Consider the following 18,386-nt stretch of genomic DNA (forward strand, 5'->3'; position numbering starts at 1 on the left):
CACCAAAACAACTGGTGATGGAACATGGACAGATGACTAGAAGTTCTGTAGCAAGTGAACTCGCAAAGCTAAAGCAGGTAAAAAAATGCTTCAATCTTTCAATTAATGGACATATACCTGTAAGTTAAGCCCGTACATGAACATCAATGGTCACATCTCACTTCTGGAACCTAGGTACAATTCAAGTCTTTAGAGCAATGCCAGGTTATAAATATGTGTGGACTTCAGAAAATTAAAATCTCCGTGTTTGGACTTTCACTGCAAAAATTATGTCATAGCTACATGTACTGATGGCGCAAGTGTAATGAAAACAGTGGTCTGACTCATATCAGGCAAACAGCAGGTTTTCTAAACTTACGGCATCCAATTAGCTGTTTTGAATGTATTTTAAAACTGCCCCAAAAGTCATCCAAGAGCAGACATCAAATCTGATGTTGAATCAGATGATGAAGATGAGAAGAATTAATTTAAAGTCAGCATCAGCAAACTTTCAGACAATTGCCAGCAACTGGTCCTGAAGGTTAGGATGGTCCTTAAATTCTTCAAGGGGACCCCGCCACCCTTTAGAGCAATGCCAGGTTATAAATATGTGTGGACTTCAGGAAATTAAACTCTCCGTGTTTGGACTTTTTTTTAGCTACATGTACTGATGGCGCAAGTGTAATGAAGACAGTGGTCTGACTCATATCAGGCAAACAGCAGGTTTTCTAAACTTACGGCATCCAGTTAGCTGTTATGAATGTATTGTAAAACTGCCCCAAAAGTCATCCAAGAGCAGACATCAAATCTGATGATGAATCAGATGATGAAGATGAGAAGAATGAATTTAAAGTCAGCATCAGCAAAACTTTCAGACAATTGCCAGCAACTGGACCTGAAGGTTAGGATGGTCATTAAACTTTTCAGATGGACGCCAATGAGAAATAATGACATGCTGCAGTACGTAAGAGTTGAAATTGGACATGAGCTGAACTTAATACTTGACTGCAAGTCACAGTAAAATTGCATCTTTAAAATGTTAAGTAGATTTGTACGTTTGAGAAACTGTATTCTGAAGGCAATGATAGATGTTAAATCTCAAGTTCACTTCATGCTGACTTGGAGAAAGTGCTGCAAATTGTGTCAGCATTGCACAGCCAGTGAAAATCGCAGAAGCTCTGTGTCATCGAGACATCAACTTTGTCACAGCTGATGCTGTAATTAAATTAGCTATTTTTACAATCGGAACACAGGATTCTGAAATGGTGCAGACTCTTTTAAGTTAACATATGATCAAGGATTAATGAATGTAGTAATGAATTTGCAGGTAATCTGCAACCTTTAAACAATCCAAAGACCAAATCAAATGACTCCACCTTCACAGCTGCAAAATCAGGGAAGGTCAGAAGAACCGTGATAGCAGTGTTGATGCATCTTGATTCATTCCATCCACCTTCAGCCAGAGTTGATGGTGACTCATGTCTTGCAGTTAAATGAATGACCAAACATAAGATGGACAACATGAACTAAGCATATAAGGGCAACTGGAACTAGCAATGAAAGAATTATTGATACAACCTTCTTTCCAACAGAGTCAGACCAATGAGGAGAAGGAACTGATGAAAGCCATATAAACTGAGATGGTGTTGTTTGATAGCAATGGAAAATGACAATTCTGGAAATGCCTGTTGAGGCAGAACACTCATTTTTTGCAGCTGGAACCATCTGCATCAAAGTACACTTCCACCTTAGAAACTATTCACATGCCCTGTCCTGTCAGGAACTCCTTTTCCAGGCCCCGATGCAGAGCCAAGCCAGCAGCCTTACTTACCTCCGGTCTCCGGTTCGTGGTTTTAGGCAACCGCAGATCATCTCCAGTTGCAGGTCTCTCTCTACACACTGACAGGCATCTCTCGTGCAGTCTCATGTCATCCTCCATAATTATCAGTGGTGTCCTCAGTTCATGGGCAAGGTCATCTTGTTGTAGCCAGAGTCCATTAGTATTTCCTGGTTCTCTAGTCAGCTGAGAGTCAGACACCAATCAGCAACAGGCACTGCCTATTTAAACCCTTCCTGGATGCTCATTCAGTGCCTGCCTCTCCAAGTCCAAGTATTTGGCTCCTGATGCTCCCGTGTATTCAGATTTTCCATGCCATTCCTGCTTCATTGTTGTTGAATACGCACCTCAGCGTACTTAGTTCTCATCTAAAGATGCATCTTGGAGAACTACTCCAGGAGTTATGATGCATCCATGTGTACTTTGTCCACGCACCTAGTTTCATGCCAGGATTATTGCGTAGTCTATCAGGATATTCCACAGTACCCTTTGACCTAGGATTTCCTTCTCATCTAGCTGGGGTTTACCCAAGTGCATCTGACTCAGGATTCCTTTCCTCATCTAGCTGAGGATATTCAGTGTCATCTGACTAGCAATCAGCTTGTTGCAGTGTTCATACATTGATACCAGTTGTTCTACTCCAATTACAATACCACTTTCAAGGATTCGTATGCTGGGGTCACTTCCCAGACCAGGACATATTGGCATCTGCCATACTAATAAAACGTTGTATTCTTCATCATCAAGTTTTTTCTATTTTTATATACTTCTATGAGGAAGAGTAATTTGAAACCTCCTCATTTTCTGCTGCCAGTGTCCCAGTCAGCAGCGCCTGGTCCATCTCAGGAGGCCAATACCCTTAGAGTGCTGACATGTCCTCTGCTCTTATTACAAGGACTTGTGCAATGAATAAGAATTTGCAATGTAGTGCTATTGTAGACAAGGATTTTAAATTTATTTTTAGTCTTAGCTGCTTATTTAAAACTGTAGTTTGGCTTAAAGTCACATTTTAGTCTCTTTTCGCTGTGGTATTGTCACAACCAGGTACTGTGACTACCTCTGATGAGGTTAGAAAAAGAGGGGTTTTGGATACTTGAAGGGAAATGATGAGAGTGATAGACTAATTCTCCCAATTGCGGTCAAATGCAGGTTTGGCGAGCCCTGCCCAGAGGCACAGAGTCTAACTCACTTGGTGGTTTTCTCCAGTGACCCCCTCCAATTGGGATATGGTTTTCTCTGCACCAAGTGAGCAGGTCGCATCCCTCTGTACAGGTAACTGGGAGTGACAAGAGACTGTAGTAATATACTGAAGAAAGGGAACACTGCGAGTAGCACAAGGGAAGGGAAAAGACTGGAACACAGTATATGATGATGACTCTTGGGGGCACACTGGGAGAGTAGACAGGACTTGTATTGAACATAGGGATGGAGTACAAAAGGATGTGTATCTAGTACACTAAGGTGCTGATCCAGACACACTGGCAGATGATTTGAGATTAGTACACAATTATGTGTATTTTGTACAATAAGATGTGGCTCTGGACACACTGGCAGATGACTTAAGTTTAGTGCACAGGTATGTGTATTTTGAACACTAAGGTGCGGCTCCGGATGCACAGGCAGATGACAAGAATTGCACACAGGAATGTATATTAGTACAGAAGAACTGGATATTGTACACAGGCTTGTGACTGGAGACACGCATGGTGACTAATGATTGGTATGGAAACACAGTAACAGAATGTACAGTGGTGCAAGAGATCCACAGGAAGAACTCATGATGAACACAGGGTGGATACACAGAGGTCACAAGGGAAAAACAGGGAACCAGGAACTCTGAGGAAATTAATATAGTTTCTCGGGAACATAAGCCGGTTGTCACAAGGAATAACTACGTGCAGTCATATGGTAAAGTTGAACAGCAACTTCCTGTTGCAGGAGTTGGGCCTAAATACCCTCAGGCAACTGGTCATTGGATCCTGACATCAGCTGGGACACTAGCAGGACTGTCATTGGAGGAAACTGGTCAGGTGAGATGAACCAACATGGCTGCATCCATGCCTGCTAACACTGGAGCCAGGACGCATGCATGAAAGTCCTACCAGACACCAGGGAGAATCCTCATCCATAACTTACCACTGCCACTGACATCTGAACGCCTCATGGCCTAAAGACACCAGTCCAATGGTGAGTAATGTTTGATCCCAGGCCAGATCCTGACAGTACCCCCCCTTTCAGGGGGGACTCCGAACACCCAAACATACACAAGAATTTCTCCAGAAAAAATTCCAGGAATATAAAAAGGCTTCCCAAAAACTTGAAGAATCTTCACAAGGAGCAAACTTCATAAATTTCAAAAGATTTCTACTAAAACATCTAAAAAATGTAACTCAGAAAAAATCTTGAAGACATAAGAAAAAATACAATTTCCACAAACTTGAAAAAATTACTTCTAACTCACTATGAGGACTTTGTAGCATTACCAAGCTTGAGCTGATATCTAGTGTGAAATTATGTTTTCTTCTTCCATACAGATGGCTCCTGAACCATGTTGTATTGACAAGGGAGCAAGGTGTAACATCTGAGTTTGATATTTGAAGGTGGAGGATTCAAACTAAAACCTTTATTGGAAAAGGAAATCGAAGACGGATCCATAGGAGTAAATTCCTTAATCAGCGCTGTACTGAATGCTCCCACATCTAATAGAATTGGATCCTTGGACTCCATAAGTGGGTTAGCCCACTCCAAAGCTCTCCCTTTGAAGTTCATAATAAGATAATTTAACAAAATTGGTGGGGGGTGATACCACAAGATGGATCAGCTCTTAACAGTGTGTCAAAGTGCTTCAGCATTGCTGTGTATTGGGGCACCTCTCCATCAAAAATTATGGGCATCAATGTGTCATATGATTCCAGAGTTACTGAATTTCCCTTGGAGACCAGATCACTTGGAGATTCTTTAGACTGCAGATTGGGTGTTTCAACTAAAGTTGATTGAAGATCTACTCTCAAATTGACAGAAGAACCTGAATGAAACTCAGAAGAATTGGAGATGTTTTTTATTAATACACGAAGGCCGTCTTCATCAATAATTTTAATTCCTAAACCCTTTGCTTTCTTTCATTTAGATTCACCACCATCACATGCCATGATTAAGTAATTAATTATATTACTAATATTTTCAAAGTCTCTGCCTCCATATCCTTCTATTAATATTTTTTGCCTCATTCTTTGTTATGAACTCTAAAACTCCCAAAAATGCAAAAGTTTATCCTTCCAAGCATTTATTGGTATCTAGGATATTCTGTTTGGCATTGGAAGCTTTAATTGTAGAAATAGTTTTGTCTTTGAGTGAAAAATCTACTGGAATGGATAAGTCACTAGAAACCTCTCTCTGGAGAGAGACACCTAAAGACTTCTCCTGAGATACCATAATCGAAAACTCTGTCTGAGGTGTGCAACTTGAATCAGAGACCCCCTCTTGGTATATTGAACTTGGAATCCCTTCTTGGAAAAAGATATTTGAGAAACTTGAAACCCCCTCTAGGGTTGAGAGACCTGAAATCCCCTCCTGGGGTGTGGGACTTGAAATCCCTTCTTCAGGTGTGAGACTAGAGACCCCCTCTTGGTGTAATAAACTTGAAATTCCCTTTTGGGATATGAGACTTGAGGGCCCTTCTTGGAGTACAGAACTTGTAAACCCCTGCTGGGGTGTGGGATCTAAAATCCCTTCCTGAGGAAGTTGACTTCATGATTTCTCCTGGGGTGCAAAATGTGAAACCCTCTCTTGAGATGCAAGATCAGAGACTTCCTCTTGGGGTGAGAAACTTGAGACTTCATCTTGGATTGAAAACTTAGAAACCCCCTCTTGGGGTGATAAACTTGAACTTCCCTTTTGGGATATGAAACTTGAGACCCCCTCCTGGGGTACAGAACTTGAAAATCCCTGCTGGGGTTTGCGATCAAAACCCCCTTCCTGGGAAAGTTGACTTGACATTTCCTCCCGGGGCATGGAAAGTGAAATCCCCTCTTGGGATGTAAGATCAGAGACTCCCTCCTGGGGTGAGAGACCCAAAACCCCTCCTGGTTTATGAAACTTAAAATCCCCTCCTGGGGTATAACACTTGAAAACCCCTCCTGGGGTATAACACCAGAAGACCCCTCCTGGGGAATGAAACTTAAAACCCTCTCTTGAGGTGTGAAACTCAAAACTAAGGCCCCCCTGTGATGTGAAACTTAAAATGAAGGCCCCCTACTGGGGTGTAGGGCTTGAAACCCTCTGCTAGGGAAATGTCAAGTCAACTTCCTGGGGAAGTTGACTTGACATTTCCTCTTGGGGTATGGAACATGAAACCCTCTCTTGAGACGCAAGGTCAGCAACTTCCTTTTGGGGAAAAAGACCCAAGATCTCCTCTTGGGAAACTGTACTCGAAAACCCTTCCCGGGGTAAGACAATCGGAAACCCCTCCTGGGGTGAAGATCTTGAAATAGAAATTGGTTGTCTGAAAGATTATTGTTGCACTTCACTGAATGCTGCTATGGAAGAACTGGGAATTGCCTTAAAGACTTTAGAACAATGTACCCTTGTCGGTACTGAAAACTCAGGTGAGATACTGGTTCCTGATGAGGTAAACTGAAGATGATAATACACCCACTTCTGGCGTGGTGACTCCAGACTCCTCCCCAGTGGATAGCAACATAGTTGCCCTGCCAGAACCTTCTAGATCACAAGAGTTCTCAATGCAGGATTCATTTGCTTGGAGGCCAGACTCACCAGAAACTCGTGTCCTCGTGAGCTTTGAAGAGAGGGCTAATCTTCCCAAATTTCCAATACATGAATGGCAATATCTAGTAGTCGGACCCCAATCGAACATTTGGATTTTCTCATCTAGGACGGATCTCCCATCCTTGTCTGGACTGAGGGATACAGATACCTCCGACGGTGGATCGCTAGAATCAACAGTATTGGCATGAGCACTTCCACTTTTCTCACCATTTCTTGGTGGATGAAGAACACAATCTTTAATAAAATGATCTTCATGACCACAATAGAGGCAAAGGTATAATTGTAGGCATTGCTGGCGTTCACCCTCAGTAAGTCTAGAATGTGGGAAACTGCAATACCTCTCCACAACTCGAATGGATCTAATCATAACCAGTCATGGTTAATCATAACCAGTCATGGCACCAGAAACCCTAGAAATACTATGAGAAGATGTTGCATTTGCTCCAGGAGCTCGGAAAAAGTCGTAAAGTGTCTGATGTCACTGGTATCAGACAACTGGGAGGTCGGAGGACACTGGGAAGGGGGACTAGAAGTTTTAAGGACATTTTTTGCCATGAATGTAGAAGCAATGCAAGATTCTGATGAAACAGACATAGGGGGTTTTCCAGATGGGCCTTGTAAGGCTCTTGGAGATAGTGAAATGAGAGCGGAAGAAAAAAATTTTTTTGGCCAGACAACGTTTGCAATAGTTGACCCATAATTGTAAGTTTGTCTCATGAGTTTCTATATGGGAATGTAATTCATGAAGATTAGTTGGATCCAAAAACCCTGCAGCTTGCATGTTAGGGCTGTTCAATCTGTCACAACCAGGTACTGTGACTACCTCTGATGAGGTTAGAAACCGAGGGGTTTTGGATACTTACAGGGAAATGATGGTAGTGATAGACTAAGTCTCCCAATTGTGGTCAAACCCAGGTTTGGCAAGACCTGCCAAGAGGCGCGGAATCTAACTCACTTGGTGGTTTTCTCCAGTGACCCCTCCAATTGGGATATGGTTTTCACCGCACCAACTGAGCAGGTCGCGGCCCTCTGGACTGGTACCTGGGAGTGACGAGAGACCGGAGAAACTGAAACAAGGAACACTGAGAGTAGCACAAGGGAAGGGAATAGACTGGAACACAGTAAACGATGATGCCTCTTGGGTGCGCACTGGGAGAGTAGACAGGGCTTGTATTGAATGTAGTGATGATGTACACAAGGATGTGTATGTAGTACACTAAGGTGCGGCTCCGGACACACTGGCAGATGACTTGAGATTATTACACGAGTATGTGTTCTTTGTACACTAAGGTGCAGCTCCAGACACACTGGCAGATGATTTCAGATTAGTACACAGGTATGTGTATTTTGTACACTAAGGTGTGGCTCCGGACACACTGGCAGATGACTTGAGATTAGTACACAGGTATGTGTATTTTGAACACTAAGGTGCGGCTCTGGATGCACAGGCAGATGATGAGATTTGCACACAGGAATGGGTATTTGTACACTAAAGTGTTTCTCCGGACACACTAGCATAAGAACTGGAGACTAATGATTGGTATGGAAACACAGGAACGGAATGTACAGCGGTGCAAGAGATCCACAGGAAGAACTTGTGGTGAACACAGGGTCACAAGGGAATCACAAGGGAAACACAGGGAACCAGGAACACCGAGGAAAGTAATATAGCCTGTGGAGCATAAGCCGGATGTCACCAGGAATAACTACGTGCAGTCATATGGTGAAGTTGAACAGCAACTTCCTGTTCCAGGAATCAGTCCAAAATACCATCAGGCAGCTGGTCATTGGATCCTGAGATCAGCTGGGACACTAGCAGGACTGCCATTGGAGAAAACTAGTCAGGTGAGATGAACCAACATGGCTGCACCAATGCCTGCTACCATAGGAGTCAGAATGCATGCACGAAAGTCCTACTGGACTCCGAGGAAAATCCTCAGCCATAACCCAGCACTACCACTGACATCTGAATGCCTCCGAGCCTAAAGACACCAGTCAAGTGGTGAGTAAAGGCCGATCCCAGGCTGGATCCTGACAGTTTTAGCCAGGATTTAGTCAGTGGACCTCAGTTTTAATTTTAGTCAAAATTTAGTTAATGTTTTAGCCATCATTTTTGCCTACAGTTTAATGACACTCTCATGCAGTGGACCCCAAAATGTGTACCGTGGCACCCTGGGGTGCCTCGGGTTGGTGGTCCAGCACCAAATAAAATAATTTTTAGTCAGTGTGATAGGCAAAACTAGTGCTAATGGCTGCAAATCAAACAATATGTTGATAAAAAGAAGTGTAGCCCTGTCAACCACCACATAACTGAACATAAGAGTGACATATAAGCACTATTTACTTAATTTAATTTTTGCTAAATTTCTCAATGAGAAACTTTTGGCCCAGGGGTGCCATCAAAAATATTAAATTTGAAAAAAGTTTGGGAACCACTGCTCTAATGGATTTTGCTGAAGAACTTTTCTCTAAACTTCCCTTGAGAACTTGAAGTTAGTATACTAGTACACTAGTATTAACTATGGGCCTGATTCAGAGCCGCTCGTTAGCGGCAGTATGCTCGTAGCATTCCGATGTTGTGCAACCACGCATGCGCCGGTGTTACACAGCGCATGTGCGTACGGCTGTTTGCGATCTTTTTTTAAGTCGTTCGTCATATAGCGAACAGGAAGTGACCTGTCAAATGTGATTGACAGAACAGGCTGTTTTTGGGTGGTGACAGGGGTGGAGATCGGAAAATGCAGGCGTGTCGAGGCATTTTGTGGGCGTCCTTAAATTATCTCATGCGAACGTCAAATGTGATCGGAACGAGTCATACGTCACTGTCTGATCCACTTTCCGTTCAAACTGCTCGCACAGCTTGGGGTCTGGTATACTCTACCACAATGGCGATGGTATCTTCCCCCTCCCCGAGCCGCCTCGATGTTCCATCGATGTTTTAAATTTAAACAGACAAGCAATCAACTTTGATTACCAAACTTGCTTGTAATGTGTTTAGCCACTATTTTTTGGGTGGAAGCCCAAAACCGTACGCAGGTGAAATTCTCAGCTGCTAATTTCAGTATTACACAATCAATTAGCGTACCATTTTTGTGGTCCCAAAAATTACATTATTTTGGTTTAGGGGTTTATGTTATTGCATCATGTTTTTTTTTTGCCAAACTTTTTTTTGTTCTCAGAAATTTCAACAACATTTTTAAATGGAAAAGTGTGCCTTTAATCTCCCAAATGGTTTTTAACCCTTTTTTTTTTGGAATGTTTTAAAATTAAAATATTTGTGGTGCCGGGATTAACGAAAATACATTTTTGGAATAATGTCACAATACAATGCAGAATAATTTGATTGTTTTATTTTTTAAACAAATTTTTTTTGTTTTTACAGGCCATTGGCCACTTTGCATGTCTGGATAACGTCACAAAAAATGACATAATTAAATAAAAAAGAAGAATGTCATTTGGCCAAATTAAAAGACACACATTAAAAACAATTCACAAGAAAGGAGAGGGAAGTTTTGGCCCTTAAGGAATATGGGTCAAGCACAGAAAGATTGTGGGAAAATTCGCCAGTGCTGTCATCGCTTTTAGCCCCGTTTGGCTGGGGTAGGGTGGGAGCCTGACCGGGTCCGGGATGTCCTGTGGATGGCCTCTCCAGAGGCAGATGTTGTGGCCTGTGGACTAGGCAGAGGGCTAGGCACATTTGGAGGGATGGCTGTTGTTGTGCCAGAGGTGGAGGATCCTGATGTTCTGGCAGGAAGGGAGGCCGGCTCCACCATGTGCTGGCGAACGAGCTGCTCCAGGGCATTGGCAATTCGGATGTTGGCCCTGGTATTTTCCGCCAGGGTCTGACCAATGGTCACGTTGGCCACAGCATTTTGCTCCATGACCTCAGCCACCAGTAGCAGACTGGCGTCCATACTCAGCAGAATCTCCGTGTGGTGATCCAATTTAAAATTGAGATCCATGAGGAGGGCCACTGCCTGCGAGGGGGATTGCCCTGGACTGGCTTCTGCAGGGTCCCCAGCCGGATCTACTGCTTCCTCCCCTGCAGAGCCAGCAGAAATTCTGCGGCCAAGGCTCCCCTCTGGAGCAGACTCATCCGCCTGTGTCTCTGTGAGAAAAAAGAGAAAAGAGGAACATTGCAATTTACATATTGTCACAAACACATTTCAGAGTTGGTAACATAACAACATTTACCTGGGACAACATGAGGAGCCGCAAAGTCTGGCATGTCCGTATCCATGTTGGACACGCCAAACACCTCCTCATACTGCACACACCCCTGTGCCAGCTCTTCCAAGTCATTCAGCTCCAATGACACAGGGGTGGAACCCCCACCTGTACCTCTTGCATGCCTAGCCCTCTCTGCCAGTTTTTGTTTTAGACGATATTTGTAATCGGTCCATCTGTGGAACAAAACAAAAGCATTATTCCTGCAGTATTTGGCCCTGTAACCACTTTTCTTAAAAATGTAGTTTTTACGTACTGCCATTTGACATCCTGGGCTAGACGTTCAAACTCACCAACCCTATTGACAGCACTGGCTAGCTCCTCCCACATTTTCCACTTCTGGCTTGAACCCATATTCCGATCTGCCAGGGGCAGCGTGTCAACACACCTTTGAACCAAAACCTCCATCTCCTTTCTTGTGAATTGTGGCTGCCTTTTTTTTTGCTTTCTTTGGTTGCCATACTCGGCCCAGTGGCCTCTTCCATGGCATCCTCCACACCTTTCAATTTAAAAAAATATATAATTTACATGTCCAACTGTCTATACATTTGGGGACTAACAAATCCTTTAAACAGAAAGAGAGAAGTACTTACCGGGCGCCTCTTGGCCCTCGTTTTTCTGGTCTGTAGACATTTTTTTCAAAAGCACTTGAACTACACCAGACCGTTTTGGCTTTTCCGTGACGTATTTACACATGCGTCCTTTTTTTGTGTTCGCATCATTGATTGTGCGCTCCAATGATCCCTCCTTAATTTGAGCGGGAAAAAAAAAACTATTTATGGATATGGGCGACTCGAGTCGAGGTGGCGGGTCTTGAATGTTGGAGGTATCGTGTGTAGTCGTGGATTGTTGGCGGGATTCGTGGTTGAGATGCGTTTTTTGGGTGGTATAATTGGTTTTTTGGTTGGATTTGGATATTTTGCGTTCGTTTTTTTGAAGTGCGGATATTTTCTCTCTTTGTTTTTTGGTCAGTAAGTATTTTTTTCACGTACTTTAAAAATTAAGGTTTCTACAAACTGAATTTCTGCATCTTAATATTTTTTTGTTTTTTTTGACATTTATTTTGGCTTTGCCCCAGAGAAGTTTTTGGACTGTGACTTATTGTTCGACTTTTGGTAAGTTTGTTTTTTACATTTTTTTTTCGAATTTGATGTGTGGGTCTTCGCATATATTTGGCACATTCATGTTTTTATTTTTATTTGGCATATCATGTACTAACACTAAATCTAACGTCCGATATTTGTATTTTTGGATTCGTGATTTTTGATGGGACAAATGTGAACTATTTAGCGCACTAATGTTTCCTTATTCTCCTTCGCCAAATGCGAACTATTTAGCGCAATAATGTTTCCTTATTCTCCTTCGCCAAATGTGAACTATTTAGCGCAATAATGTTTCCTTATTCTCCGTCGCCAAATGCAAACTATTTAGCGCAATAATGTTTCCTTATTCTCCTTCGCCAAATGCAAACTATTTAGCGCAATAATGTTTCCTTATTCTCCTTCGCCAAATGCAAACTATTTAGCGCAATAATGTTTCCTTATTCTCCTTCGTCAAATGCGAACTATTTAGCGCAATATTTTTTTTTGCGGAAGAAATTTGCACATTTTTTTTGGGCCTCTCAAAGTAGGTTTGATGTTCGAAATAATGTGTGCCCCCCTTTTCTTTTTAAGCATTTTGTTTTTTTTTAAAGAATCAAATATGTCCACCAAAAATACTAACCGGAATTTTAAATTAGGAAATGTAGGTTGTTGCACTCATGACCATACCCCGGCATGTAAGCATCTTTGGAATTTAAACCTAAGATAAGTATATTTTTGAATTTACCTTTTTATCCCAAAATAACTACCTGGCTTCCCAATTCAGGTTAATGTTGGTCATATTGTTTTGGCCATGCTTCCAGAACCCGACCAACCTCAATCTCGTCCCAGGCGTAGGCATCGTAGGCGTGCAAGGCCCAAGATATTTTGAACACATGTCACCCTTTTTGGAATGCCCGATGATGAGGTTTTACGACGATACCGTCTTCCTCCAAAAATCATCATATACACTCTCTCATTCATAGAGAGTGATCATGAGCGGCAAATTGACAGTCCTACAGCAATACCACCACTTACACAATTAATGGCGGTGTTACATTTCTGTGCCTCAGGATCCTTTCAAACCACGGTGGGAATAGTGGCTGGAATCTCCCAATCCTCATTTTCAAGGATCCTGAGGGCAGTGATGGAGGCCTGTTTCAAGCACCTCCATCATTTTATTAACATGCCATTGGATATGGGTTCCCTTAGTGTGGCAAAGGCCAATTTTTACCAAATAGCTGGCTTCCCACAAATCATAGGGGTTGTGGATGGTACTCACATACCACTTCAGCCTCCAGCACGGCTGGAGGCCATTTTTCGCAACCAAAAGCACTATCACTCCCTTAATTTAATGGTGGTATGTGATGCCTCCCTCCAGATCCTGTCCCTGAATGCAAAATTACCTGGGAGTGTACATGACTCATTCGTCATCCGGCAATCAGGGATTTGGCATAAATTAAACAACCTACAAGCTGGTGATGCATGGCTTCTGGGTAAGTGGAGACCTTTAGTTGTAACCATTGCCAAGCTTGAGACACAGTGATCCTGACTTTTTTTATGTTCACAGGAGACAGTGGCTACCCTTGCACGCCCTGGCTGCTCACTCCTTATTTGGCTCCCACACGAGGGCCACAAATGAGTATAATTCCGCACTTACAGCTACAAGGCAGGTGGTGGAGCGCTGTATCGGCCTTTTAAAAGGCCGATTCAGATGCCTCCACCGCTCTGGTGGCGAACTCATGTATTTGCCGGATATGGTTTCGAAAATTGTGGTCCTGTGTGGGATCTTTCACAACATTGCCATAAGGAGTGGTGTCCCAATGCAGCCAGAGGATGCCTTGCCTGAGGATGGCCCCCCCCAAGGTTGGTCGGAGGTCAGCATGTGGGGGGTTATACACGATGATGTGGTGGCTCGCTTTTTCAGGAAATTATTGTCAAACCTTTACTTAATTGACCCAATGTCTACATGTACAATTGGAATGTGCCTTTTTAATCTTGGTTTTCCTTTTTTGTTCTTGTCTTCCTTTTCAAACCATGTAAAAACGATGCCTACTACCTGATCCACTAAATTGTCTACATGTGGCCACATTGGAACTAACTTGTTGACATATTTTTGCATCGCCTCATTTGTGGATTCCTGTTGGCCTGCTACTTATTTCAACAGTTCTTGAGTGTTGTTTGTTTTTTTGGAGTTTGGTATAGGTTGATTTTTGGCGTGTGTTTTCACTGTGTGAATTGCTTGTCACAATTCACTTTCTGTTTGTGTTTGCTGTGTATTAAAGTTTTGTTTTCCGTTCAAAAGACTGTTTATTTACACATTACAAGCACGTGTAACCTGTCTCCCAAAATGCCACCTTTCAGAATGCTGTATCCTGTAATGTGTGAAATTGTCAAGTCTTTGAACATGCTTTGTGGCATTAAAAATACAACAAAGGTCTTAGGGTGAATCAGTAGTTTCATAAAAAAGAGGCCTAAGCAGGTTTCAGTTTCTATTTACATTACCCACCACACGCAAAACCACAAACTGTTGGTGTAGCCACAAACCTATTGGTATGGCGAGGTGTTTAATGTGGCAGCTTACATACTTTCTAGCGCTTTGTGCAATCTAATTTACCTTACTTTAAATAACATGAACAAATAGTGGACTTATGGAAGGTTAAACAATGAAATTTTTACAGACAAGAAATGAGACTCTTTAACATCCAACGCATTTTTATTTTGCGAAAAAAACACAATTAAAAAATCCCAAAAAAACAAATCAGCTCCGAAGGAGCACCGACATGTGGTCGAGGACCACGAGCATTGCAATTACGTGGCCTCACAAGGCGGCCAAGCCCTCCTGCATAGCATGCATCTGCCTCTGGTCCACTGTTGGTATAAAAAAAAGGGATCCTTAAGGAAATTACAAATTACATTATAAGTGTAAACAACTAAATAAGCAAATAAATCGAGTTGCAAACAAGATCCAGTTTGGAGAACGAAACAAATGACATGGCAAATGCTAAGATGGTATCAATAATAATTTTGAAATGGGCACACAAAAATGAGAAACAAAAAGGACACAGTAGCCTTGTTAGGGTAAAGCACAAAACACAAAGAATGAGTGTTTGCACATGGGTGAGATGTATCAGTGGAAAATAACCCAGACATTGTATATACAATTCAAAATGATTTATTACAACAAAAGAAAGTTCAACCTACCGGTCATTGGGCTGGATGGTCTGGGTTGAAGTCCATCCTCCTCCTCCTCCTCGGAGGTGGGCCAGTGCTGGTGGGTTGAGGGAGGGGAGAGGTCTGAAATTGGGGAGGGACCGGAAAATCGAGGGGGTGGTGGAGGGGAGGGTGAATAAAAGAGAGGGGGGGTTGGAGGGGAGGATGAATTTTGGGGGTGGGGCAAATTGGGAGAGTGAGGGACCTCACCTTTTGGCTGTGCAGGGGTGGAGGGGGAATTGGTGGAAGGTTGGGGAGATGTGCTCGGGCTGGTAGTCGGCAGCAGGGGCCGAGCCCGGCGCCGAACTCTGCGGCGAGCCAGTATTCTGCGTTCAGCCCCTAAATGATTAATGACAAAATTTAAAACATTTTTACGGAAGGGGGGTGTGGAAGCCAAATCTCCCACACCCCCCAAAAAAAAAAATTATAAAACAGGCAAACATGCACACACAGACATGTCCAAAAAGCAAAAACAGGGCTATACTGAAAACAAACATACACACACAGATAGGGCCTCAAAAAACAACACGCAGATAGGGCAAAAAACCATTACACAAAACAAAACAGAAAACTTACTTGCAGCGATCCGCTGCCGAAAACATTCCGGCAAGTGGGGGGTGCGGCACCGCAGATCCGACCACCTGCGCTCTAATTGGCCTATATTACGGCATGAGCCGAAGGAGCGCAGGTGGTGGCGAACCTCCGCATAGGCCGATCGCTTGGCCCGGTTGGTGATGGGGGGAGGCTGGCTGGTGATCCTCCGGTCCATGACCTCTGTGAGGACCAACAGCTCCCGTCTTGTGAATGCGGAGGCTCTCATGATGGCAATGATTTTTTTGGCAAAAAACAGTTTTAATAAAGGGCAGAGAAAACTTTTGATTGGCTAAAGTACTTTGGAAATTAACAGGAACCATTGTATTGGTTCTTGTATGAGTCATGTGTCCTTCAGGCTCCAAAATCTAATGTGAATTATGATAGGCTTCATGCAGTGACATGCGTAAGCTAATTTAAATAAAGAAATTTGGATCAGAAATTAGGAATATCCTAAACACACGAAAACAAAAAGAAAATTGGTTACAACATGTTTTTATGAAAAAGAAAACCATTGGGGAAACCGTACAAATTCTGCAGGTAAAATGACACACACGGACAATAAAGTTGTTTGAAAAAAGAAAAAAAACGGATAGAAAACATGTGAAGAGCAAGTAAACTACTTAATATATTGATTGGCATGATACGATTAAAGTATGTATACAGAATGAACGAGCAGGTAATCGAAATCTGACAGGCCCACTTCCAGTTTGTACTTGTGTGAGCGTTCCCTGCAACCAAATTGGGAGATGGACGGTCGCAATTTTGCCCGCTCGTTAGCTACAGGAGGGGTTGGGAGACTTTGGGGCGGAAGAATAGCTAAGAGCGAACTTTCGAGCGAGCGCTGGAATTTACATTTTCTCACTCGTTTGGGGAATGAGCGTACTGCTGCTAACGAGCGGCTCTGAATGAGGGCCTATGTGTTTAGTAATCTAGGCTCAGTAGGCTGAGAATGTGTTACATACTGACTTACCATAGTATTCCTCCCATATATCATATACTGATTAATGCCTTAAGTTTGTTAAAACATGAGCAATCTGCAGTCATATTTCCTCCACAGGTCATATTAATTTTCTGAAAATATCTAGAACAAATACTTATTCACTGTCGTGTGCTCAGTTGCAAATTGCAGGCTGCTGCAAGCAACTTCTGATTGTTGTAATCCGATCTGGTTCTCCAATATCCACAGCTGACCAGACCAGTATTCCAGCGTGCGCAGACTATGGCCCTCATTCAGAGCCGCTCGTTAACAGCAGTACGCTCGTTGCGTTCCGATGTTGAGAAAGCGCGCATGAGTCGGTGTAACACTGCGCATGTGCGTATGGCATATTGCGAGTTTTTTTTGTCTCGTTCGTCAAATAGCGTACAGGAAGTGACATGTCAAATGTGATTGACAGAACAGGGCGTTTTTGGGCGTTGACGGGGGTGGAGATGGAAAAACGCAGGCGTGGCGAGGCGTTTTTTGGGCGTACATACATTATCAGATGCGAACGTCAAATGTGTTCGTACCAACTCATATGTCACTGGATGATCCTCTTTCCATTCAAAATGCTCGCACAGCTTAGGGTCTGGATTACTCGACCACATTGGCGATGGCCTTCTCCTCCGTCTCGGCCCTCCACGATGTTTCATCGATTAATCACGGCTTGTCAGAAAAACAATTAGTTTTGTATTGAAAACCAGCTTGTAATGTGTTTTGAAATCAGTTTTTTGGGTTAGCACAAAACCGTACGCATGTGGAAATCATAGCTGCTAATGTCAGGATTACACAATCAATTAGCGTACATTTGTTGGTGTTTTTTTTTTGATTGATATTTGGTTTTTGTGCTATTGTAACAATAATGTCATCATGTTTGTGTGTATTTTTCCATTTTGCTTTTGTCTGGAGAATTTGCATCCTTATGTAAATTTTATAGTGTTCCTTAAAGAGACCTTTTTTTTTATTTTGTTTAAATTTTTTGGGAGCTCGTTTTTGCCTTGTGGGCCAGGATTAAATGTAAACCATTGCTAAAATAAAGTCAGAATACAATGTCGAACATTTTTTCAAAATTTATTGGAAACTAAAAACATTTTCGGGCACATTTTTGCCCCAAACATTTTTGGCAGTGTTATTCCCAAATTTTTTTTATTTGTGCAAACATAAAAGGTATGGAAACTTAAAGCTAAAAATTAAAAACAATTCACAAGAAAGGAGAGGGAAGTTTTGGCTAGAAAGGAATATGGGGCAAGCACAGAAGGAGTGTGGGAAAAGTAGCCAGTGCTGTCAATGTTTTTTCCCCCGTTTGGCTGGGGGAGGGTGGGCGCCAGACCGGGTCCGGGATGCCATTGGGCTGGCCGTCCAGAGGCAGATGTTGTGGCCTCTGGACTAGGCACAGGGCTAGGCACATATGGAGGATTGGCTGATGTTGTGCCAGAGGTGGAGGATCCTGATGTTCCGGGCAGGAAGGGAGGTCGGCTCCACCATGTGCTGGCGAACGAGCTGCTCCAGGGCATTGGCGATGCGGATGTTGGCCCTGGTATTTTCTGCAAGGGCCTGACCAATGGTCACGTTGGCCACAGCATTTTGCTCCATGGCCTCAGCCACCCGTACCAGACTGGCGTCCATCCTCAGCAGAATCTCCGTATGGAAATTCGATTTAAAATTGAGTTCTGTGAGGAGGGACACTGCCTGCGAG

The sequence above is a fragment of the Taudactylus pleione genome, unplaced genomic scaffold (genome assembly GCF_031769625.1).
Source record: "Taudactylus pleione unplaced genomic scaffold, aTauple2 ptg000178l, whole genome shotgun sequence".
In the NCBI taxonomy this organism is placed as follows: Eukaryota; Metazoa; Chordata; class Amphibia; order Anura; family Myobatrachidae; genus Taudactylus; species Taudactylus pleione.